Source organism: Rattus norvegicus, chromosome 3 (assembly GCF_036323735.1).
Source record: "Rattus norvegicus strain BN/NHsdMcwi chromosome 3, GRCr8, whole genome shotgun sequence".
NCBI lineage: Eukaryota > Metazoa > Chordata > Mammalia > Rodentia > Muridae > Rattus > Rattus norvegicus.
In genome coordinates, this window is record NC_086021.1 from 70510252 (window position 1) to 70535078 (window position 24827).

The 24827-nt window shown below is 41.4% G+C and overlaps 1 long non-coding RNA gene across 1 annotated transcript; it reads left to right on the forward strand.

Annotated features, from left to right (window-relative positions):
* The first annotated feature begins 16347 nt into the window (after positions 1 to 16347).
* LOC134486368 (uncharacterized) lies at positions 16348 to 20898 on the forward strand. Its single transcript, XR_010065201.1, has 3 exons — positions 16348 to 16488; positions 19117 to 19291; positions 20118 to 20898. It is a non-coding gene; the product is annotated as an uncharacterized LOC134486368 (long non-coding RNA).
* The last annotated feature ends 3929 nt before the right edge of the window (positions 20899 to 24827 follow it).

Genomic DNA, 24827 nt, shown 5'->3' on the forward strand with positions numbered 1-24827 from the left:
CTTTGGAAAATGACACCTACTGCTTTTTCCTTATTACCACGCAGACTAACTTTCTCAAATGAGGAAATGCTTGCTTGACAGCCTGTCAGAATAAATGAAAACTTTAAACCGTTTGTCTTCACGGTACTCTAATGACCTGTAATATTGATCATTCAGGCTCTGTTCTCTGAGTTAAGTGGATAAGAAAATTCAGGAAGATTAAGTGCCAAGCTGTACGTGGTTGGCACACAATTGTAATCTTAGCTCTGGGGAGAGAAAGCAGGACCTACACAGTGAGGCTATGTCTTAATAAGCCACCTTGTGTTTCCTATTTTAAAGGGGACCGTGGATTTGCCTTAAAAAAAAAAAGCATAGCTCAAGGCAAAACATGAAAGCACCTTTTAGAATATTTTGCCCTTTACTTCTATAGTAAATGTAAGGAATAGACTATGTATTTCAAGATCATTAGCATTGGAAGCCATTTCCACAAAATGCTTATTCATCCACAATCGATCCTAAAGGTATTTGAAGAGTGTAAAAAGAGTTCAGTGAGAAATCCATCTTAGTGCAATGCCTTTGCAGAAGCCCTGTCCTTGAGACTTCTTTTGCCTCCTGTTTTCTCTATCACTATTAAGATATTCTCAGGTGTATAGAATATACAAGGTACACAGTTGTGGCAGCCTGTAAACACATTATAACTGTTATTCAAAGCTAAAGCAGTGGGAAGCTCAAGTAGGAGTTACTGTTTGGAAAGAGCATGGTGGGACTTCCAGGGCTACCCTATACACAGAGTCATGAGGCAAATGCAACTAGAAACCACGACACTCATCAAATGCTGATTATGCATGCTCTGCCATGACGTGAGGCAGTTTGGAGAGCCTAGGATATATCATCAAAGTTTAGCTGGGCAGGGAAGGAGAAGGAGGGGGAGACATTTAGTGGAATGCATAGACAAAGCCTCCATTTCTGCCTCTCTCTCTCTCTCTCTCTCTCTCTCTCTCTCTCTGTGTGTGTGTGTGTGTGTGTGTGTGTGTGTGTGTGTGTGTGTGTGTCTATTCAGGCTAGCATTGTGCTCATATGTACCCCAGCCTAGCCTCCTGGCTGAGACTTACGTCAATCCTGCCCCAGCTTGCTAAGTACTGGGATAAAAGGCATCAGTAACCTTGTGACTAGGACATGCATCGCCATGTCTAGCTTATTACTCTTACTATTTTTTTTCTCCTCTTCATTCTTCCCTTCTGGCTTGTTAGACGGACTTGTATCTTGCTCTGTAGCCAAGGTTGGTCTTGAATGGTGGAAATTCTGTTTTAGTTTCTTTCCTGCTGGGATTCCAGCGGGAGCCACCACGCCTGCCTCTGACTCATGGTTTACCCTTCTCACTTCTTCATAATTCTTCTCTGTAGTGGCTACGGATGCTCAAGTAGAGATGCGATGAGTGGTTTTGAAGTCTTTTCTTGATGATGAGATCTAATTTAGCACACTGTGCTAAATGTCATACAGTAGGACAGCAGGCCAGAGGTAGACACCAGACAGGAGGGAAGGACGATCATCTAATTCCAGAACACTGAGAACAGTGGGAGTGGATGACTTTACAAATAATCAGCAGAAACCATCACGTCAGAATGCTCTGAACCACAAAAGCTGAAACTCCCACAGTCTGAGACCTCCCACAGCTCACAACAGAAGACCCCATGAAGGCCAGCCTCTCCTGTGTTCTCTCCATGGCATCGCTTCCAGATTCTTAAGAACTTTACGTTTTGTGTTTACTTCTGTCATCCCTTGGTCTCTTTGTGAGGCCATTCATCAATCATTCTTAAGTCTACTCCATGCAACGGAACAAAATTTCCTTGTTTAAAACTAGCCCAGTCCCAGACATTTTGAAAGAGGAGTCTGGGATTTCTGCTTACATTTCTTTAGCGATACACGGTTAGATATTTAGACAAGGTAAGCAGTTGTTCCAGTCTACGACCCACTCCTACTTGAACCTCACAGTTCATGCTCACTGAGGTCCACGGCTCTCCGTGTCTATGTCTGACAGCTGTTCACCTTGAATGGGCTGAGCTAAAATGCCTTTAGCCCAGCTTTCGTGTCTTAATACCATACTCTCCTCCTGTAAGCCCCAATCCCCCCTGTCTTTCTAATCTACTTTTTTTTTCAAACTGCTAAGATAGCTTCCCTCTGAGCTCTCACTTTGCTATCTCCATGGACAAAGATTCTAGGCATTAAACCTACACCTAGTTGATGGTGCCTTAGCTCTGAACATGCCTGTTTATCCATATGAGCAACAGTCTGCAGCATCTCACAGGATGTCAAGTGCTATGTGTTTAAAACTAAATGTGATCTTTTTTCTCAAAATCTCTTCTTCTTGGGTATTTAACACACTGAGACATCAGGTGCCCATTTCCCCTGGTAAATGGTAGGCACATGAGCAATCATCGGTATCCTTACATGCTTTCTGCTGTATTCCTGATACCTCATCAATCACTGGATGAAGCTGATTTTCTTCTTGCATTAAACCTCCCTGTTCCCCTTCCTATCTACTGCTGTGACCTTCAGACTAAAGCACACATTCCCTTACTTGAGCAACTTGAGAAGTTGCTTCTTCATCAGGATCAGATCTCTAAAGAGCATCTTCCACCTACGGTCTATTTCCCACTCGAGAGCCGGAGTGCCACCGTAACAGCATGACGGCCATTGGCAATTAAGAGACTGAGCTGTAACGTGACTTGTGTTTGGTTGCTGTTTCCCGGCCTACCTCTGTTCTTGAGTGAGGGTGAGCTTCTTTTGTTAAGGGGGTCGAAATTTCGGCCAAATCCTTCTACAGTGTTTTCCAGTCCAGTCTTCCTCAAGGGTACCACACGATGTCATGGAAATCTCACCTGCACTTCTCAGAGTCGTCTCTATGCACATTAATGGCTGGTGGATAATTGCTGACAGGCAGTGCTGGACTGAAGTGAAATTCAAGACCCTACCTACTGGAATTTGATAGCTCTTCTAGATGACACACCCCATACCCTGATGCCCTAGTAGGTCTACATGGTGACTTCATTAACTTACAGAATGACCATGAAATGTTTTGGGTCAGGCTGTGTTACGGAAAAGTTCTTACTGTATTTTTTAAGCATAAATGTCCATATGTCTCTTGGTAAACCCTTCTACTACTGTCTTTGCCCTTGGGGTATCATTTCTAATCGCATTGGCTGTAAAATGCAGTTTCAACCTCAAAACCCCTACAACAGGCAGTTGGCACAGATGCATGATCAATCCACTTCCTTGAAAGTCTACAGTGATTGTGGGGCTAGGGACATTTGCATGTCCTTCTGAAAGGCATTTAGATTAATTTTCAATTGAAATGAGGGCCAGAGAGATGGCTCAGAGATCAAAGCATAGTTGCTGCTTTTTCCAGACAGAGGAACTGAATTGAGTTTCCAGCAACCAAATTGAGCAACTCAGTAACCATCACTCCAACACTCCAATGCCCGTGAATCTGATGCTTCCTCTGGCCTCTACAAGCAACCCCTAACACACACACACACACACACACACACACACACACACACACACACACACACACACACAGAGAGAGAGAGAGAGAGAGAGAGAGAGAGAGAGAGAGAGAGAAATACACATACCAAAACAAAAATTTACAACATCTTTAAACAGTTGAAACGGTGTAATTCATAAATATGTCAATGGGAAGGAAAGACTGAGATTCTTGCAAAGTGACTGCTTCGTCACGGCCCTGCAGTCCTCTCTCCTGCCCATTCGGTGGCTTTATGAACGTGCATGGCTTCTCCCTACGCAAAGGTTAGAAGCAGACATTCTCTGTGTCTAAGACGATTTTGCTTTTATACCTGATTACCACCTTGTTGCTTTGCCCCACGTAGACTCTACTCCCCATTAAGGCACACCTAACCATTTAGCTTTTGTTCAACTTTTTAACTGTCAGATAGAAACCTTTTCCCCTCTCTCAGCCTACCCACTCTTCCTATCCACCCATTTTTGACCTCTCCCATTCTGTAAATCTTTATCAAGCATCAGCCTTTCCTCAGGAAGCTCCAGTAGCTCATAGGCCCGAGTTTCTAGAGTGAAGCAGCTGGCTAATGAACGGAAGGAGAGGATAACAGAGGTGAAAAATAATGTTCGGTGCTAAGTTGGAGAAAATGATGAGACTACCCCTAAGGAAGAACAGTTAGGTTGGAAGGAAGGAAAAAAACAACTCTTATTCTGAGATTATGGTGAGCCGTTCAAAGACCAATGCCTAGCATGTGAGCTATCTGCTATCTGGATAACCATTGGTGAATCATTGGCAGAAGTGTGATTCAAGAACCAGGAGATTACTTAACAGCTCCAAGGTGCAGGATAGAATCAAAACAAAACAAAACAAAACAAAACAGAAAGTTAAAGATTAGCATATTTGAAGGGCATGCTAGAAAGACTATGTCAGAACAGAAAATTTTCTCCTACATTTTGTATGTTATGCCACTTGGAAAAGGAGAATATTTCTTCAATTTATATCCTGTATCCAAGGAAGAGATCCGTGATGTCCGTCATGTAATGGGAGAAGGGTGAGTGACACAACCAGCATGGAAATGCATGTGCCTAAAGTAAGGTTCAATTCTTGCTTGCTATATTACTGCTCTCTAAATGTCCAACATGGAACCTTAATTAGCCAATTAAATCTTGCTTCTTTATCTTTTCTATTTCTAAAAATATTCTTGAGCTGTCTTCAGAGGTGGAAAAAACTCCCATCTATCAGTAACAAGACGTGAAAATATTATTTAGTAGAAGCTTGTCTGCACAGTGACTGAGTCAGAGCACAGCCAGATTCCTGAAATCTACGGGAAAGGCCAGCACTCACTGCCTTCCCTCCATTTTCAGTGGGTTTGTAGATAGGATCTTCTGTAACGTTATACTCCAGCTTTGCACAAGAGGGCAGCAGAAAGGCAGAGAAGGCCCCGGAGAAGCAGAGCTGAGGTTCCTAAAGCTATAATTTTGGGCGTAGTATTTTCAAAACCATGCTTCAAAAATCAAATCACATCGTAAGCTTTTAAAATAACCCCAGTCAGTCCAATTGCCTGTGTCTCTTTGAAAGAAAAATCAGATCTACGTCTTATAGGTGAGTGTGTTTTCGTCTGGAGGGGTTTGTCAGGGCTGTCTGCTTTGCCCAGATTAGGTTCCCTGATTTTCCTTGGGAGGTCACAGTTTGACAAATGAGCACTTAGGAATCACACTGCCTTACGTTTGTTTCCTAGCCCTTTAAAGACAGTTAGTCTGAGCACAGTCCAAGTGACAATGCTTTGTTTTTGATCCACAGAAAGGAATCAAGCTTTTATTATATACAATTTGAATAAAAGATTGAGGAAATAACATTCAATATTTTGAGGTTCTGTCTTAGGATGCAGTAAAAATACCAAGTTAATTTGAATATTGTGAACAAAATGTGTTCTGGGACTGCAGAGGCTCATACCTCAGGCTGCAGGCTTCCTGTCCCTTGTGGGGCCTTTGTTCTCACACCCTGAAGTCCCCCCATGCCCCACCCCCATCAGCCTCCAGCTCACTTTTCTGCCCCACCCACTCTTTTGCCTGAGGAAAATCCCAAGCCCCTCTGATCTCAGAGGGGAGGAAGCTCCTCCACACAGGCTTCCCGGTACCGGTAGGTTCGTCCACAAATCTCTTATTTTCGTCTATGATGCCTGTAGGCTTCTATGGACACTGTGCTCTTGATTTTAGCTCCAGCACCCAATACCAGCTACTCGGTAAAGACCCAAATAAAACAAAAGGAGTAGGTACTTAGAATCTTTTTCAGTGATCTGGTTAGGAATTAGGAACAGATACATTTTTTTTTAACCTGTAAAGAGGTCAAAGGATTTGTTACCCTGCCTGTTTTAAGAGTTGGGTGCCAGTTATGCATTTTAGCTCAGAGCAAAAATAATCTCTCAGGGCACATCTCATATCTCAGAGACTCGGGTGAGATGAGTAGCCCTTGGGTGTGTTGTTAGTGTGGGTGGGGTGGGGTTAGCAATGGGGTTAGTACTGATTCGAGCTAGAAGTGTTGTACAGAGCTAAGTGCTAAGGGCATGAACACAGCATATGTGTTGCAAAACAAACGGAGCATAGACCTTGGAGGGATCTTAGCAGAACTCCTTGGTGGAAGCTTTCTGGTTGTTAAGGTGATTCTCTCAAGGGCATCTGCGTGTGCTGGAGGTCATTGCTGCACTCAGCACGGTGGGGAGAGGGGGAGCTGTTTCTAGAGAAGACTCAGCTTGCTGCTAGCCTTCTTAGCATCTTGTTGCTAGGCAACGGCTCCTCTGCGAAAGCTCATCTCTCTTTTTAAAAATGGAGTTAGGTCTTGCTGAGGGAAATATAGTTTGTATAAAATTGAACCATATGCAAACACCATTTAGTTCCAGTCTTTAAAACTGCTTTCTCCTACAAGGACGAGAGACAATTTTTACTTAAAACTCATTACTTAGCAACCATGTACTATACCCTCTCCCTACTGCAAAGCAATATACTTCCTTTTTAATCTTATTGATTTATTTTTACCTCCCTACCCATATGCCTTTCCAAAATGATTTAATGAGATTCAGAAGGGCATTGTTCCTGATAGTATTTCCCTAGACTGCTGAATTAATTTCCATTTGAAAAATTACATAGGATTTGCAACTCCTAGCCAGCACGTAGTCTGTTGCTTTAAGAGCAATGTTATGTTACCTAATGAAAAGATGCTGTGGGCTGTCAGTGTGAAGGAGTAACATGTAAAGAATGTAATTTATAAATCAGGTTGTAGACAACTTTTACTATTTGTATGTATTTGAAATGCCAGACTTTAAAATTTAAAGAATTATAGACTAGTTATTGATTTCAGAACTACAAATTATCCTAAGGCGTTAAGAATTTTTGGCATTAACATTTTACCATTTTATAGTGTTGGCCAGTTCAGAGCCAAATTTGTAATTTTCCTTGATTTTCTTGTGACAGACTCTTTTGGAAGCCAATGACCAAATGCTTTCTCCCCCCCCCCTTTTGTTTGTTTAATTTCTAAAAAGCTACAGTTATAGTGTGTCTTGAAATTATTTTTATAAGAAGCTTTAAATTCTCTACCATTATTTTTGTGTGTGTGTGATTTACATTGCAAAACCTTGTGCTCAGCACAAAACATTTTTTTTCAGTTTTGAGTTTGATTCTGGAAGCCTGACATGTGGCTGACAACCAACACCAATCGTTTGATTAGAAACCGCCGAGTTCCGAATGCTTGCATGTATGTAGTGATGTTAAAATGGTGTCTGGGCTGGGGATTTAGCTCAGTGGTAGAGCGCTTACCTAGGAAGCGCAAGGCTCTGGGTTCGGTCCCCAGCTCCGAAAAAAAGAACCAAAAAAAAAAAAAATGGTGTCTGTACGAAAAAGATTCTTAAGGACATTCGAGACAATGTACAAGGGAGAAGAGTGGGGTTGGAAAGGTTCAAGTTTGAAGACAGGGATAGAAGAGAGGCAGAGGGAAGGGAGGGAAATATGTTGGGGTTTAAATCTCGGCTCGCGTCCAGACAGAACGCCCTAAACCAACATGGCTCCACGTGAAAAGGTTTAATGAGAGAAGAGTAGAAGAGTAGAGGAAAGGCTGGCCATGAGCACGTGGAGGGTAGTGGGGAGGGAAATGGGGAGAGAAGGGGCAAAGGGAAGAGCAGGGAAGAGAAGAGAGCAAAGAGCAAGAGAGCTAGGAGGGGCCAAGCAGCCCTGTATATAGTGTCAGGCACAGCTGGCTGTTGCCAGGCAACTGTGGGGCGGAGCATACCTGGCTGTTGCCAGGTAGCTGTGGGGGTGGAGCTTAGACAGAATACCAACAAAATCAACGAAAATTAACAATTTATGAAAGAGCCATAAGAAAAATCCGATAATGGGTAAGCTAATGAAAAAGACAGTTTTAGAAGAGGTACTCTACATACTAGATAAATGTACTCACACTTGCTGTAGTTTATTATAAAATAATCCCAGTGCCAGAGTGCGCTACCCCCTTAGAAATTGAGATCCCTAAGACTCACAGACAAATGTCACCACTGTTGGTTGTCCACCAGAACTTAAGACCCTGTTATTAAAGGTACCATATGATCTGGTCACTGGACATAAAGAAATCAAGATGGCAAGCCCTCACGATGCCAAGAGGTGCTTGGCAGGCTACTGAGAGAAATTGTTATCAATGGTCTTGCACAGGACATGGACATTGACTGGTCAGTCAGGATGTGGCGACTGCTTCAACAATGCTGGTGTACTATGAGGGTAACCAAATACTTTTGGGTTAGCTTTAAGGCTGACTATACAGGGGGGAGTTCATACTTGGTGCTATAAAACCTAGTCAAAGACCATAGCTGGAGAGGTTATGTAAGCCCTAGTGGGGAAGCTACTTTCATTGCTTTGCTAAAAGGATTTGATGTGCTGGTCAAATTGCCTTTCTAGATAACTGTGCCTATAGCCATAGGTCAGTGCCGTTGCCAGGTTTGGTCAGAGAAGCTTCTCTCTATTGTGACCTGCAGTAGCTGCAAAGACTCAGGTCAAAGTGCTGACAGTAAGTGACTCTGGAATGAGCAGCCATCAATGGGATCTCTGTATCACCCCCCCAAAAGGCCTAGAGAACTTGTAAAAGAAGGAGGAAAAAGAATGTAATAGTTGAAGGAAGGAGAAGAGTATAGAACACTGACTTTGGGCTATACTGTGGCTGTTGCACTCTTGGACTCAGAGAACAAGATTACCTGCACAAGACTGTGCTCCTCATCATCTTGTTGTTACCCAGAAGGTGCTCACAGAGCCCTACTACTCTTTGAGGATTTGTATGCAGTTATTGGCTGAGGGGAGAAACAGAGTGTGGTGATTTGAATATGCTTGGCCCATTAGGAGGTGTGGCCTTTTTGGAGGAAGTGTGTCACTGTGTAGGTGGGCTTTGAGGTCCTATGCTCAAACTTTACTTGGTGTGGAAGAGTCTCCTTCTGGCTGCATTTGGATCAAGATGTAGAACTCTCAGCTCCTTCTAGAGCACCATGCCTGCCTGGCGTGAAGCCATGCTTCCCACCATGATGATAATGGGCTGAGCCTTTGAAACCATAAGCCAGACCCAGTTTTTTAAATAAGAGTTGCCTTGATCATGGTGTATCTTTGTAGCAATGAAAGGCTAAATAAGACAGAGACTTTTTTTTCGGTGTTGTAGCCACTGATAAGCTGCCCACGGTCCTGTCAACAAGCCCTCATCTATGTTCCTGTAGTAGGCCCCAGTGAAAATCATGGGTCATTTAAAAGAATGAGTATAGATAAGGGGTTGTTTTAATTGGACATCAGCAGTGAAAGGAAGAACAAGAAAATAATGGGATAGGTATGGTCAATAATGTTACATACAGATATAGAAATGTCATAATGAAACCTTATATATAACTGATACTTGCTAATAAAATGATTTTGAATAAAGGATTTTCTGAGTCATTTAACTTTTTTAATTTTTTTCCTTTTTAGCTTTCATAGATTTCTCTCTTTGTCTATTATGCTATTTGGGTAACAACAGAACTCTAACTTGAATCACCTTAAAGCAAAAATGGATTTTCCCATAGTACTGACATAAGCCCCACTGGGGCCTAGAGCATTGGTTCTCAACCTGTAGATCTAATCTCCTTTAGGAGGGTCACATATCAGGTATCCTGCATATCAGATATTCACATCACGAATCACAGCAGTAGCAAAATTATATTTATGAAGTAGCAATGAAATAATTTTATGATTGAGGGTCATAACAACATGAAGAACTGTACTGAAGGTCTCAGCATGAGGAAGGTTGAGAGTCACTGACCTAGAGTGTCATGAGATGCTCTTCTCAGTCACCTAAGACGGTCCATCTTTTAAAACTCTCATTTTCCTGTCATGTTGTAACATGAACCATGTATGTACAGTACATGCTTCACCACTGACCTCTTCAGCTCTATAAAATGTATTCATCTCTGCAATTTTACCCAGGACTTATAATGGCCTCCTGGATAGTATTTTTCTAATTTAAGCAAACAAAATGTCCTCTCATCTACCATGTGGCTGTTTGAGGAAAGGAACAAGAAAGCAATCTGGAGTCTCTTTATCTACCGGAATAGCAAACTACAAGGCCGGGAGAGCAGGAGAATGAAAAGAAGTGAGAGCTGTGGATGTTTGAGGGGGAAAGAGTGAAGGGAGAAGAACATGTCGCTGAGTGAAAGGAGGGATGGAAGGGATAAATCAAATGAAAGAGCCCATCACCGCACTGCTTGCCAAGGCCTTTAACAAAAACAAAATGAAGGAACAGAAAGAACGGTAACTGAGCGTTCCCCGGCTGCACAGAAGGCAACACCCTTCCTTGGTAACCACAGATCAGTAAACTGATTCTTCAGTATAGTTTGTACCTGGTTCTCTAGGGTCATAGAAAAAGGTGAACTAACATCTCTAGGCACAGGAAACTGTGAGAAAATGTACACTGACACATGGTGGGGGTTGCAAGAAAGTAAGCCCAGTGATACAATGTTGCCACAAACTGTTACATGGTATGCAGCATCAACCCAGGGCTCATTCAGTCTAGGCAAACAGCTCCTTGACTATGGTGTATTGCTAGAAAGACAGCATAGTTAAGTTAAGGGACTTGCGAGACTTGCTAGGAGACACTGGAGAAGACACAGAGGGAGGGTATTTTGGGCAATGAAAATCAGTTTCAATTTATGTTGAATGTGAAAAGGCATCGTAAGCAACTTTAAAACAAATATGAAAACCAGGTGAAGCACTTGATAAGTAGACACCATTTTGTCTCAAGAATTAAACTGGATACTGGAAATGTTCTGGAACCTCTGGTGTCACCTGCGTCTCATACATTTCTGGGATCGCCCAGGGCAGGGGGTTAAGCCTACTCTAAACACTTAAGGAGTACATAGTGCTCTTTCAGATTTTAAGACACTCGAAAATACTTTGAGAAATTAGTGGGCTCTTTAAACATTTTTTTTAATTATTTTGAAATTTCACTTTATGTACCCCAATCACGTTCACTTGCCAGTCTTCCAGGTCCACCCCCTAGCCTTTGTGACCTCCACCATGACAAACGAAGAAAAAAAGAAAAAAATAATACTGAGTCCAATTTGTGTTGCCCATACAGTCACTAGAGCACAGTCAAACTCCCAGTGGCCAGCCTCTGAGAGAAAGCCGAGTCCTTTATGAAGTGGAAGTTTCTAGCTGTGTCATAGGATGCCGACTCACGTGGTGTTTTTCTGAGGCAAGACCCATGGGAGGACTTGTGATGTTTGAAGAGAGTATAAAAGGACTCAATGGACAGTGACAGGGGCTTGCAGCTAGCATTGTACTGCTTTATTGGTCTCGAGTCTGCCTTCCCTGATCTTCACTTCACTGAGAAAGGCAAGGCAGAGAACCTCTCCTGGCATCCCAAGCTGGTCACTCCCGTTGAGACTCATGCATGGCAATATCTGGTGGGATCATGCCACTGCTGCTGATTCATGTCTGGTGTCCTGACACCATCGTACTGGTCTGCTGGTATCCTGACAAACAGATTGGAATAGCCCCGAGGAACTACCTGTAAACAGGTCCACATCCCCTTGTCCTATTACCGTCTTTTCTCCCTTATCTTTGGACAGTGGGCTAGAAGGGGGGAGTGAGGCATTTGTGAGAACCTTTATTGAAAGTAAATTTTAAAAATATCCAAATCTACACTTTCCCCACACCTGTCACCACCAGAAGCCGTCAACTATGATGAGCTACACTTCAGCATCCCAATCACAATTTTTAAAATTTAAGAGTTTTCTTCAATGGCTTCCTGTCTAGACTTTTTTCTTTTCTTTTTTTCTTTCCTTCCTCCTTTTTTTCTTTTTTTTTTTTTTTTGCTATAATGGGTGAGAAATTAGTGTTTATACAGAAATGATGATGGTGCCAGGAAAACATTTACAGCACAGAGGCCCTGGCCAGAACATCCCGTCTCTATGGCAGAGATGTTTGGTGTGTGCTCAGTCCACAACCCTCAGTCCACAACCATTTGTCAGGTTAATTGGGAGACTCTAGCCCTCAGCTCTGAACTGTCAGGGAAGTGTGAATTTCTCTCTACAGATTAGCGCTTGTTTCTACAGAGGGCAGGCAGAGTCTTTTGGGCGGCAGTATATTAAGCTGAGAAATGACTAATTCCTAAAAATACTTTTACCAATTCATACTGTGAACTTCTTAGCAACTAGGGAGTTGTTGTAAACAACGATTTCTTGGACTTTGCCAAATTATGGTTTAAAATGTATATTTTAGTGTCACTCAAGTATGACGAAGACCCCAGATTGGACACTAATTGACATCGAAATGATGGTTCGTTATTCACAGTTCCCACAAGGAGAAGGTGGCAGGGATAGCCGGGAAGCACAGTGAGGGAAAAATGAAGGAAGTAACCTTCCTTGTTCTCTGCCTGGGAAGGAACAGGTAAAGCAGGGTAATCTGGCTGAAAGACAGCAGTGTGGGCACTTTCCCTGGGCTTTGAATGATGGAGGATCGATCTATCATCTCCCTCTGTGACAATCCAGGCAGCATAAAAGAGGCAGGTGGGTGTGGCCTATTAACTGGGAAGCCAATTGCTCTTCTGGTATCAACAAGACCTCAGATGTCCAGTATAGGAAATTCAGAAAATTAAAAAGGCACAATTAATCGAAAATTTATTACTCCTGCCAACATTTTTGTCCAGTATGTATGAACACCACAGCAGTTACTCCATACAATACACTGGAAAAACAGAATGCAGACAGATCCAATTAGCAAGCATTGAAAATACGCATGTTGCACCAGGAAAACAATTCTTGTAAAATTATGATGAGAATTCTACAAACTGTAAAATGCCTTCTTTTTTATTAACTAGTAAGGAAAATAGTCCCGATTTGCTGATAGAAAGAACCACTTCAGCACAAAATTATGCCTTACTCTTGCTAAGGCGTCAGGTGTTTCATGACATGAATAATATCGATTATGTCAAAACTGGGATATATAATCAAAGCATCGTAAGAATAAAACGGTAAATGGAAGATGTAAATTTTCATGCAGATAGAACAATATATTGTTAAAGTGAAATGTGGGACTATAGAAATGGCCACATTAATATAATGAGAACCAGGTTTTATTGTTTTACTGTATTTCCCAATTTACATAAGTTACCGTGATCAATGACTTCGTTTTTCATTTTAATATTACTTCTCTTTCCCAGTTTTTTAAATAGCACGTAATGCCTCCTACCTACTACAGATACAGTCTGAGAAATGCTGGAAATGAATACGTTTTTTGAGCTAAAGACAGTTACTATGTATATGACACTTAAAAGTCATTTATTCAGTCCTCTGGGCTATTTAGTATCATACTAGACACATAAAACATGCCGAATTTCTAAAGTGTAGCTAGACAAATGCTGGACTTACGTTCATAATAATTTCATTTCCAGTAGATCTGCAGTCAGTAAATATACTAGAAAACAAACTTGACTTAGATCTGCAGTCAGTAAATATACTAGAAAACAAACTTGACTTAGATCTGCAGTCTGTAAATATACTAGAAAACAAATGACTTTTTATTGTGCTTATTCCCATGAAAGATCAGCTGATCACAGTGCGTCTGTGTGTTCTTCTGGTGTCCTTCTCTTCTCTAGACCAGTCAGCGTGTCAGTGTAATCACGAGTGAAAATAATTAAAGTCTTTTTCATGGATTTATGTGCATTTATGTCATATTACGAGTTGAGGTATTAAAGCATTTAACTGAAATTTAATGCTCATGAAATCGAAAGCTGGAGACAATGTTGTTCTTATCCTTGGGGTGGGATCTCACACATGGATGGATTTGGGAAATACAGGTCTTTAAACCCTGTGCCTGGCCATTGGCTTACATGCGTGAATGTGATTCCTCAGGGGAGTTTCCACGGAAGGACCATTAGAATGACAGTGTTGCAGATGCAGGTAAGTTCCAAGAAAGGTTCGATCATTTAGAGGTAGTCTTTAGGCGGTGGGGCGATTGTCAAGTGAATGGCAGTAGTTCGTAGCACCAGGTCTCCTGTTAGGACAACCTAGAAGGAGAAGATTTGTTTTTGAATCCGAATATATAACATTACTAATGCAAATGCTTGATCTGTCACGGCAGCAGTGGAAATGCCACGCCTGTGTATCTCCTACGAATGCAAATACATACGGCAGCCATCGGCACAGGATGGCTCCAATCACAGTGCTCTGATATTGTTTGGTCCGACTTAATAATGGCCGGGGGAATATGCTCTAATACAGAGGCTATTCCTGTTAGAGCCACCAGGGGAACCGAATGCCATTGCTAAGGTTTTCAGATAACCCAGTTACAGATGAGGTGACTCAGCAGAGGTGCCAAAACGGAGCACAGACCTGAACTGGATGACAGGCTGCCTCCACCAGCCCTCCAAGTGCTGCGTGACTGTTTGGAGCTATTTGGGTTGATATGTAAATTACCTCAGCCAGCATGCTCAGAGAGTTCCTGTGTGGCGACATCACAGATCAAAGGCAGTGCCAGTTGTTATTCTATTGAACTTCAGAGGTATCAAAAATCACAAAGTGAAGTGAAAGACATTGTATATTCAGTTTCAGCAGGCCTTCAACAGTGTCAGCCCTGCCGCCTTGGTTGAGCTAGCAGATTCCTGCTTAAAAGGTCTCCAGCCGGTTTTCACTGCAGCCTCTGCAGACTTTCTCTGTCCGTGTGAACAGACAAAGACTAGGGAATTGTCACAACCCGAGGCAGACATTTAACCTAGTGCTAAAATCCGAGAGGAATTACCAGTCACCCAAAGGACCACGGGAAGAGCTTCTGAGTATAGGGAACGGACACGCCTAACCGCGTGCTGCTGTATGTGTTTGAAAGAAGTAGGGAAATGGTTTTGTTTCTATGTCAGGTCGCCTTGTCACCCTTGCCCTGAAGACATGAACAATTCAAAGATTGAATAAACAGACATGGGGAAAAGTGATATGTTTTGACATCTTTTCCTTAACATGTGCTTCACTTTGGTCATATGTACACACACACACACACACACACACACACACACACACACACACGAGAGAGTGGGGGCGTGTACAGAAGTTGTAGCATTTGTAAGGACATCAGGTAGAAGGGTAGTGGTTTATTTATTAGAAGTAGCAGGATGAAACTGAAAATTATGATACTTACAAGTCAAGTGCATAGAGGTTCCTAGAGTTGAGGGCATTTGGTTTTTTGTTTTTGCTTTTGTTTTTTTTTTTTTTTTTTTTTTTGGTTGGTTGGTTTTTGTGGTTTCCATTGTTTTTAGCTCCAGCATTAAAACAATAGTACTAGAGAGCCAGAGAGAAGGTGGGAGTTGAAGGCTGCACTTCAGTGCAGAGGAACCTTGTGGGTTAAATGCTATTTACTTAGAGTGGAGCTAAGAAAATGCCTACTGTAGGTCATGGAGACTGGCTCAGGGCAAGAGGTAATGTTAACCTGTTTATTTACTAAATGTCTGCTGTCAACAAGAGTTCACAACCTGGATAGGAATTCATCATGGTGACTATGAAAAGGTGAGGGAAGGTAGTCCTAAGAATACTACTTTACAAAAAAAGAAAAGAGTGAACTCTGCTATGCTGCGTTTTAGAGAGGACAAGGAGGGCTGTAGCTGCTGGATCGACAATAGGGTAAAATTAAAAAGATTCGCAGAATAAAGGGATTATAAGGAACAAAACTTATCCAGATCAGAACTCACATGGAATGCATAAAATATTTAATAATGCCAAAGTAGAATGTATAATATGGATAATGAGTAGCTTTCTTAGAGTGCAAAGCAAAAGGCACGCCAGTAAAATAGGTGCAGAGAAAGATCATAGATACGAGATATCAAAAGGAGAAAGTCAGCCTTAAAACTCCATGCCCTCGAGGTATTGTCCAGAGCTGTACTCCCAGAAGTGCTTGATGAAAATGTTCTGGGCTACAAGAAGCTTGAGGGATTCAAATAAATAGAGGTCATATTCATCGCTACGGTGTGTCCACCAGAAGGAGATGGTAAAACTCTATTGCTGAAGAGTCTGCACGTGTCTGGTACAAGACATAGAGAACTCAAGCAGGAACAGGGCGGAAATCTCTCATAGAATCAGAAGGTACCATGAAATTCATGGCTCTTCTCAGCAAAGAACCCTGTGAGCAAACTGCCATGCTCCTTTCTAAACTGGATTTAAGGCCTCATGTCTGATCAAAAGGCTAAGAAGGTCACAGACCGTCCAGGAAACCTAATACTGTTGCCTCGCCTTGCTGAAGGCACATGGTATCAACTTGCCTTCTATGTCTGTTAATATCCTTGCATTAACACTCCTCTTACCCTTGGTCAGGGAAACATCTGTTTGCAGCTGCTGATGGTTCATGCCAATATTCATATCTGGTCCAAACGCTTCAGAATCCGTGACTGTTAAGTGTTCAGCCTTAAATGGGACATCTTATATCCATCTCTTTCAAGGCTCAGGAAACATCTTGAAAGAAGTAAGTAGAAAGAATGGAAGAACCAGAATGTGGAAAGGCTTCTGTGAGATGCCCTCTTTTGGGTATGAGGTGATTATAGTACCCACAAACTAACAGTTGAAATGGCTACCTGAACAAGATGGAGAGGATCAGCTTTTTATCACGGGTAAGGAGGTAGCTTGTAAGTCTTCACCCCTTTCTGAGAAGTTGTAAGCAGTTAGGTGTTGCTGGTAGACTGAAAGTCAAAGTTCTCAACAGTGTAGCCACTGGTAAGTTGTCCTTACTCAGAAAACACCTCTCCATACACACAAATGCTGAAGACCCTAATTAACCGCAGTGGGCTAAACTTATTTCTATGGAATTGGCAGCATTTGATGGCATCTTCTTCAGAAGGGCTCCCGTAGCAACACAGGTTCTGAAGCAGTCTGTCTTTGTTAAATCTGTTTGCTCAGAGTTGGTTTCCGTGAGAGACATGCCTCATTTACTTGTGCTTTAGTGTATTGTCATGTAAAGAGAGAAACTACAACTTATCTTATTTCATACGATAAGGATTCTCAAAGCAAATACATTTAGATCCTTGTTATTGTTCTTTCCAGACTCTAAAAATGACACAGTATGTTATATAGCATAATTGTGTGTCAATCACAGGAAGGAATTAGACAGCCAAAACTTCTCTAGCATATACAGAACATAGTCAACTGTTTAAGAATATAGACCTGAAATGCTACTCATGTAATATTTACATGCTGAAAGTCCTGGGCCTCAACAACTCCCTAGTCAGAGACTGATAATTACCACTGATTATCCTGTAACAGAGTTCAGAATAGGCTACAGGTGCCTAACATATGACGCAAAACCCTGTCTTTTAAGAAATGCATTGCTTATATTTTGGTGATCAGCCTTCCAAAAGCAGTATGTAAACTAACAAGATATTCCAGTTTTGATAATCACACTTCAAGTACCAAAGAACCACTGTTGCCTCTTGACCATGTCACGGGACAGGGCCAATCTAGAGTCACGCATGCCTACATGGAGGAAGAACATGGAAAGCAGTCTCCAACTCTTACTCTCTCTCTAAATGGTGACCATGTATCATACATATTTCTTGCTTCACATACTCAACATTTCCAAATCCAGAAGTTGTGATGTCAGATTTACACTGTCAGACGACAGTGTAAAAATGTGTTGTTTTATCTCACATTTTGGATTATCAGCTACAGTGATTAAAAAAAAAAACTTGATCAATGCAGTTTTTCTCATCGACTTTCCTATGAGAAATCATGCAATGGTGGACGGTGGTAGGAAACCTATGGTTTAACGCCATTAATTCCATTGCTCACTTAACCTTTTTCAAGTAGTTCAAACAGCCATGTTCAGAAGCTCTCCTGAGCTTGAGAGCTACCTTGAGCTTCTGACCCCCCTTTATTAGTAATGTTTACTGAAGTGATTATTAAAACCAACATGAAATACAAAGCCATGGCAACCAAAACTCAGTGCTTTCAGATGGTTGTCATACCCTACATGGCCATGACTAGGTCATGGGGTATTTCTTGTGGGAATCTTAGTGGACATCAGAAGCTTACCCAGTCCTTCCTGAGTTACTGCTAAATATTAGGCATAGGATTTTGATTTATGGACTTGTGACTGATTATGCAGTTAATAATAATTTAGCTAAAGATGGAACGGAATAAAGTCGAACCTTTTCAAATGCTTTTAATGCTCAATCTAGGTTTGAACATGAAAAGAAAATAGTCTTTGAAAAATATCTTATTCCCTCTAATTACATCCATTTAATGAAAACAGGAACACCAATTCAAGATCGATGATATTTTCTACATACTTGTGGACTTATTACATGCTCTAGGGTAATAGAAATGCTGGTTTCTGGTTATTTTCGGGTTATTTTAGATGAAAGGTACAAGAGGCAGACACTGGCTCAGGAAGGCAAGTGCCATCTGGAATGCCATTGCTAATTGATTATTAGTGGCTGCAGGATGGTTTTACCAGGAAGAACTGTGAGCTATAGAGTAGTTCTCCCGGAAGGATCGACTGCAGACATCAGGAAGAGTCATGGAGAGTGTGGGTGCCAACGAACATCCTAACCTCTCATTAAGGGCAAGCCCCACAAAAGCGAGAGAGGCACAGTCATTATTTCCACAGACTGTCTGGAGCTTCATGCAGAAGTTCAGGGGGGAAAAAGCCTATTCAGGTCTCAGCCTAGGGGAACAGAATTCTGTTGGAATTCTGCAAAACACGGTGGAACTATGCTGTATAAGCTCACAAGTGCCATTCTTGGGGGAGGTCGGTTGTTTATATTGGGGTCATCTTACTAAAAGACAATATTTGCAATATAGGCTAGAAGTGACTTATCCAGTTTAATTTCATCACTCATTAAATAGATGTGGCTAAGGATAGAGCTGGCCTAGCATGCATAAGACAGGGTTCTACACCAGCTCTGAAACAGAAAAAGCAAGCCAACAAAAGCAACAATGAAAAAAGAAAGCCGAACAGATTAAAAAGTCTATAAAGAGTGAAGTTCAAGGCTTGAGAGTGTGTACACAGTAGAAGTGTGTGCAGAATTAGGGGGGCTATTTATATCATGCTATTTAGGAAGGTATTCTCTCCTCTCCTCCATCCCCCTGCCCCCAGTCCCCCATTTGTTTTGTTTGAGACAGGATTTTTCTATGCAACAGTTAGCTGGAACTTGCTCTGGAGATCAGGCTGCCCTCAAACTCTGTTTGGGTTCCTGGTTTCAGACTCTTGAGCTCGTTGGCAGGATCCGTTGTCTACAGAGGCCCATGGGTAAAGAGGAGCATCATGGTAGGTAAGTGTGGTGCATGAAAGCTGCTGAGTTCATGAATCCCAGGAAGCAGCTAAGGGAGGCACTGAAAACAAGGTGAATCCTTCAAGGGTAGACCCGCATGGTCTGACTTCTTTAAATAGACCCTCTTCTTACGTTCCAGCTCCTAATAGTACTTTTGAATTCCTCTAACAATTATGTTAGACAACTCATGGTCCAAGAACTTCTCCCACAGCATTACATTTTAAAACTAAACATTACATTTGGAGACCAAACCCTTAGCACGTGATTTTCTTAAAATTAGTTTTTCAATGGGGAGTATTACTTTATATGCAAACTCTAATAATTCTTTTCTATTGAGTCAAACCATTATCTTTTATATATTATTTCATCTCTTTATTTAGAAACAATTTCAGCATAGCCATATTTTGGATGAGGAAGATCCTTAATCAAAGTGACCTTATTGTACTATGTAATTTAGTGTTCATTTTGTTCTATTGTGTTTTACAGTTTTGTGATTGAAAGACTCACTGAGGACAAGACTGTACATAATTAGACACACAGTGTCAATCACTTTGGGAGAATGTTTTAAAATATACTTTTAGTTAGAAGTTGATAGGTTTTTTATTAAGCATTTTTAAAAAATCTGACAGTATAGATATGACCAATGAAGAACTGGACTGGAGAGTAAAACATGCATGAATGCTACCCAAGTTATATTAATGATCTAAATGATATGGACAGAGTACTACGGGAATGTGGGAACTCCTCATGAGTAAAGTGAGGAGGAAGAGTGAAGATCCAAGCTCACCTACAGGCTACCCTGACCTTTCTGCTTCTTCTCTGTCAGGCCTTGGTGCACAGAGAAAGCCTGCCGGAGTTGGGGAATAACAAGATGCATATGGAGGAAGGTTGGAGATCTTTGTGATCCACTGGGGATGGAGGCAGAGAGGAGGGGCTGCTTTCCAGTGGTTTACTACAAAGTGGGGTGACACTGAGGGATTGCATTTGGAGGAGAGGTGGGTGGCAGTGGTGAAGATCTGCAGTTAGGTTCCCTGCTTCCTTGGCTGGAATGGCCTGCACAGCACAAGGCTTTCATGGTCTGACCCCGTTCAGTTCTTAGGATCTAGACTTAAGCACGCCTTTCATCTGTCTCTAGCTGCAGGATGCCCTTCTTCCTTCCATGAGATTTATATCATACTTGACACTATGATACTTGCTTCCTGCTGCACCCTGGATGTGTACACTTTTAACATTTTCCGATTAAACCATTCCTCTCTTCCCTCTATGCGTGGCCAATTGTTTTTTCTTTTCTTCAAGTTTAAATTAATAGCTACTTCCTTGGTGGATGGTTCCTTCAGGGTGTTTTCTCAAAACAATAATGCACCTTAGTAAGACTGTTGATGCCTTTTCTACTCCAGGAGGCTGAATAGCACCTTCTGGCACTATGAAGGGTAGCCAGTTCATTTCAAGCCTGATTTCTCTATAGCTTGCAGCAAGGGTGTATGGCGTCTTCAGAAATGCAGTCTTAACAACTGCTTCCGACAAAACCAAATGGCGACTGTCTGTACTGTCTGGCAGATTCGGGGTCTTTCATGACTGACTTATAAGGATGTATCCCACAGCAGACACCAGGATTTTTCTTTAATAACCTATGGATTTCAGAAACAGCGTTGTTCAGACAACTCTGATGTGCCCGTGGTGCAATAGTGGCACTGTTGTTACGTGTACAACCAACTGCTCTCTGATTACCTGTGGGAGAGAGTTCATACCTTGAACTGTAACTCCGTTTAAAAGTTATGTTTAAAGAGAGGTTGTAAGTCCTTGACATGTCACATGCTATTTCTATTAAGTAAATTGGCTTGAATCAAATTGCTTTATAGATATTTACGTTTGTAAGCATAGACAAGTGTTATTCTCATCCTTAATTAGAGAAGCCTCTCCTTGCAAAGGGTGAATGCAAAAGTGCGTGGTCGTTCCAGATTAGAGAAGAAGGGATGGTTGAACAAGATGTTTATACTGTCCCCTCTGAGGCACAGAGAAGATTGTGGAAGAAGGGACAGAAACATTATAAGACCCAGAAGATAGGAAGAAGGTTGTGAAAATGCTGTCTTCTGAGCAAGACTTGGGAATTGTAATTGTGATTTCACAGCTGAAGCCATCTGCATGTACAAGACTGGGCCTCCAAGCATTTAATTCCATATTTAGAGAGGGGTCTAGGGTGTCCTACCACTCCTGTTGAACTATTAGCCACTGATGGATTCTGGGGGAAAGACAGCCATTGTCTTTAGTTGAATACCCGCTGGTGAAGGTACCAGGTTCTAAATGGTCACCTAAAGGACCCTGGTTCAATTCAGCAACTCACAAAACAAAAATATATAAATGTGGGAAAGGAACTTGTGGGAAGGAGAGGATGATGACAGTGGAAGGAGAAAAGAGGGTGGGGATGGAAAATAATCATAATGTAATATATATGAGTGTGAAATTTCCAAAGAACTAATTTGATTAACCCATTAATATATACACACAGCTCCCTGGTCTTTTTGCATCCTTTTTTGATACTCTCCATTATTGTGAAGTCATTAAAAGTGTAAACCCTTAATTAGCCTTTTGGAACAGTTATATACATAGTTGTTTGTTGTAACTCTCCTTCAGCAGAAAATATACTGAATTGTGCTATGTTGGTCATTGCTTTAGGAATTTAGAGAATATTATGAGTAAACTATCATTTTATCTGTGTACGAGATACATAGCTTTATAGTTTGGTACCAGCTAAATATAGTTACATATATGTGTGTCTGTGTTTGCACACATGTGTGTTTAGGTATGTAGAGTGTAGGTGGATCTCAGTGTTTGGACACCATTGTATTATGTTTCTTATGTAAGGTATCAGGGATAGAGACATATAATATAGAATTATGGAATTAGCCAATTTAGATACACTAATTATCACCAGGGAAAATACCTTAAAGTATATGTAATCTGTTAGTAATGAGGTAAGTAGATCTGAGAAATTATATATTTTTCAAAGGACATTTAAAAAGAAAATGCAAATTATACAGATGGAGAATGACCTATCAGGCAAAAATATGGGTCTTAAAGCTGTTGGGACTATATTCAGTAAATCCCTGAAAGTCCAGGCTAGAATGCTGTCATTTAAAATTTGAATTGAGTATGTTACTAGAAAGACACCTTCAGGCAAGCAAGAGAGTTCAGTGGGTAGATTTACTTGCTTCCAAGGCTGATAACTTGCATTTCATCCCGAGACACACACATGGAAACAGAGAACCACTTTTGCAGGCTGCCTTCTGACTTCCACATGTGGACTGCGCTGTCGCACACAGGCCCCTCCCTGAAAATGAATAGAAAACAAAATAATGTACTGAAACCCATATCAAAAGAGAAGAATGTTATTACACCATCAGGTCATATACTTTTCATTTCCATAACTATCCACTTGAGACTCAAACACCTTGAAATTCCAGAGGAGACACTGATGGGTGTGGAGGTGAATATTGGATTCTGTGTACTTCTTCTTTTAGTTGCTGGACAAACTGCTCTACCTGTTTCCGGTGACTGGACTGTCCACCTTTCCATCCGTAATATACAGCTTTGTACTTTTGTGTGGATTTTCTACCTTGGACCTTTTCTAATGGCAAGGTCTTTATTTAGTTTTATGTCTCTGTTAGATGACACATAGTTTGCATGTTTCCAAAATGCGTATGACACTGAAGCTGTTAAAAGCAAGGTTAAGTTAGTAGATGAGGAGATAATAACAGTCAGGAAAGGACTTCAGAGTCAGTGGCCTGCATTGCTCTGTCTAAACTTCAAGTTTTGCACTTAGATAAGAGCTCAGGCAGAATTGCCAGGGCTGCAATAGACACTAGAAGAGTCTGGGACCAGCCCCTGCTTGCACTCTGGCTATCCAGAAACCCAACACATTAACTGTTCACTGGCCTTTATTTATCAGTTTCATAACTGAAAACTCATAGCTACAATGTTCCAGCCGTGCAAGGGCAGGCTCAAAGGACATGAGAAGGTGACGACATAAGACAGTTAATGAGTTCAAGATAACAAGTGAATCAAGGATGAGTATAAAAATGTCATTAAAATTTAAAATACCAGATGAGGCTATGTCAGTGCTGCTGACGCGTTTTCTGTCTTCATTGGCAGGTAGAGATGGGTTTCCCGTGGGAGAGCACTTCGCGAGCTTGTGAGAGTTAATTGCATTTACATGTTTTGAATGGTGAGCTGAATGCACACCAAATGTTTAGCTGCCCGTACCGCAGTCTTTTGTTGAAATTGGAAGGCAAAGAGCTCATTCCCACGTTTGTTTAAATTTTAATTGCATTCTGAAGAAGCTCAGAAGATTCTAGCCAAGATTCACAGATATTAGAATCTAGGTCATGAGTCTAGGCATATGAACTACACGGGTAGGGTTGCTTGCCAATAGTTTATAAGAAATAATATAAATAACTCCCCCCTAAAGCTTCGCAAACCAGTCAAAATATTGAAGAGAATTATCCTAGGCAACAACATGCATTGATCCGGCCCATCTTGTTCCATAGATTCTTTATGGTGTGTACCAGGATGCAGATGATTTAAAGATCATCTTTCCTCCATAACTGCTCTAGCTGTAGTGTAAAAGGGAGACTCTAGACTCTTTATTTTATGTCACAAAAGACAGCCACCTCCAGCTTTTTGCCACGCCAGCCCAGTTTGGCAATTGCTTCTTCCTCCTCCTTCCCTCCTCTTCCTCTTCTTCCTCTTCTTCTTCATAATTATCTAAGAAGTAAGAAAAGAATAAAGTAAAGCAAGTTCCCTTCTGTTTTAGATGTTTGTTACACTGAATTTGACACAGTATATTATTTTAATCAATGTCTTACTCTTAGTCTCGTTTGAGTTCCAAATCAAAAAGGAGTATCCGTTTTCCTGAATTTTTGGGGCACACCATTTTCCAATAAGGTTTTTCAGAGGGAATTCTAGTGAAATGGATAGAGCAAATAGTAAGCAATAGCTACTGTAAAATTTCATGGCTCTGTTGCTTCATCAAGAAGTAATGACAATCGGTGACTCAATTTATGTGTCATGTTGCGGGACTGGACATCTCTCTCAGCTCCCAGATGGAAAACTTCACATATCAGCAAGAAGAAATTATATTAAAAGAATAGCAGAGACTAAAGTAGCAGTATCAAAGACAGAATGAATCAAAACATTACAAAAAGTTTAGCAATGTTTCAGACCAAACTATGGAAGGGAGACAATGAAGAATGCACACACTCACATGCACGCACATGAGCGCGTGAGTGCGCGCGTACACACACACACACACACACACACACACACACACACACACACACGGGGGTTGGGGGGGAGAAAGGTTCTTTTTTTCTCCCAAGAGATGTGGTTTCACTATGTTACTCTAGCTGGCTGGGAATTTGCATGTAGACCAGGCTGGCCTAGAACTCAATAGAGCTTCACCGTCCTCTGTCATCTTCACCCTGGGGATAAGGTCTGTGCACTCACAGCAGTCTAAAGATATATTTAGAGGGCTTTAGAA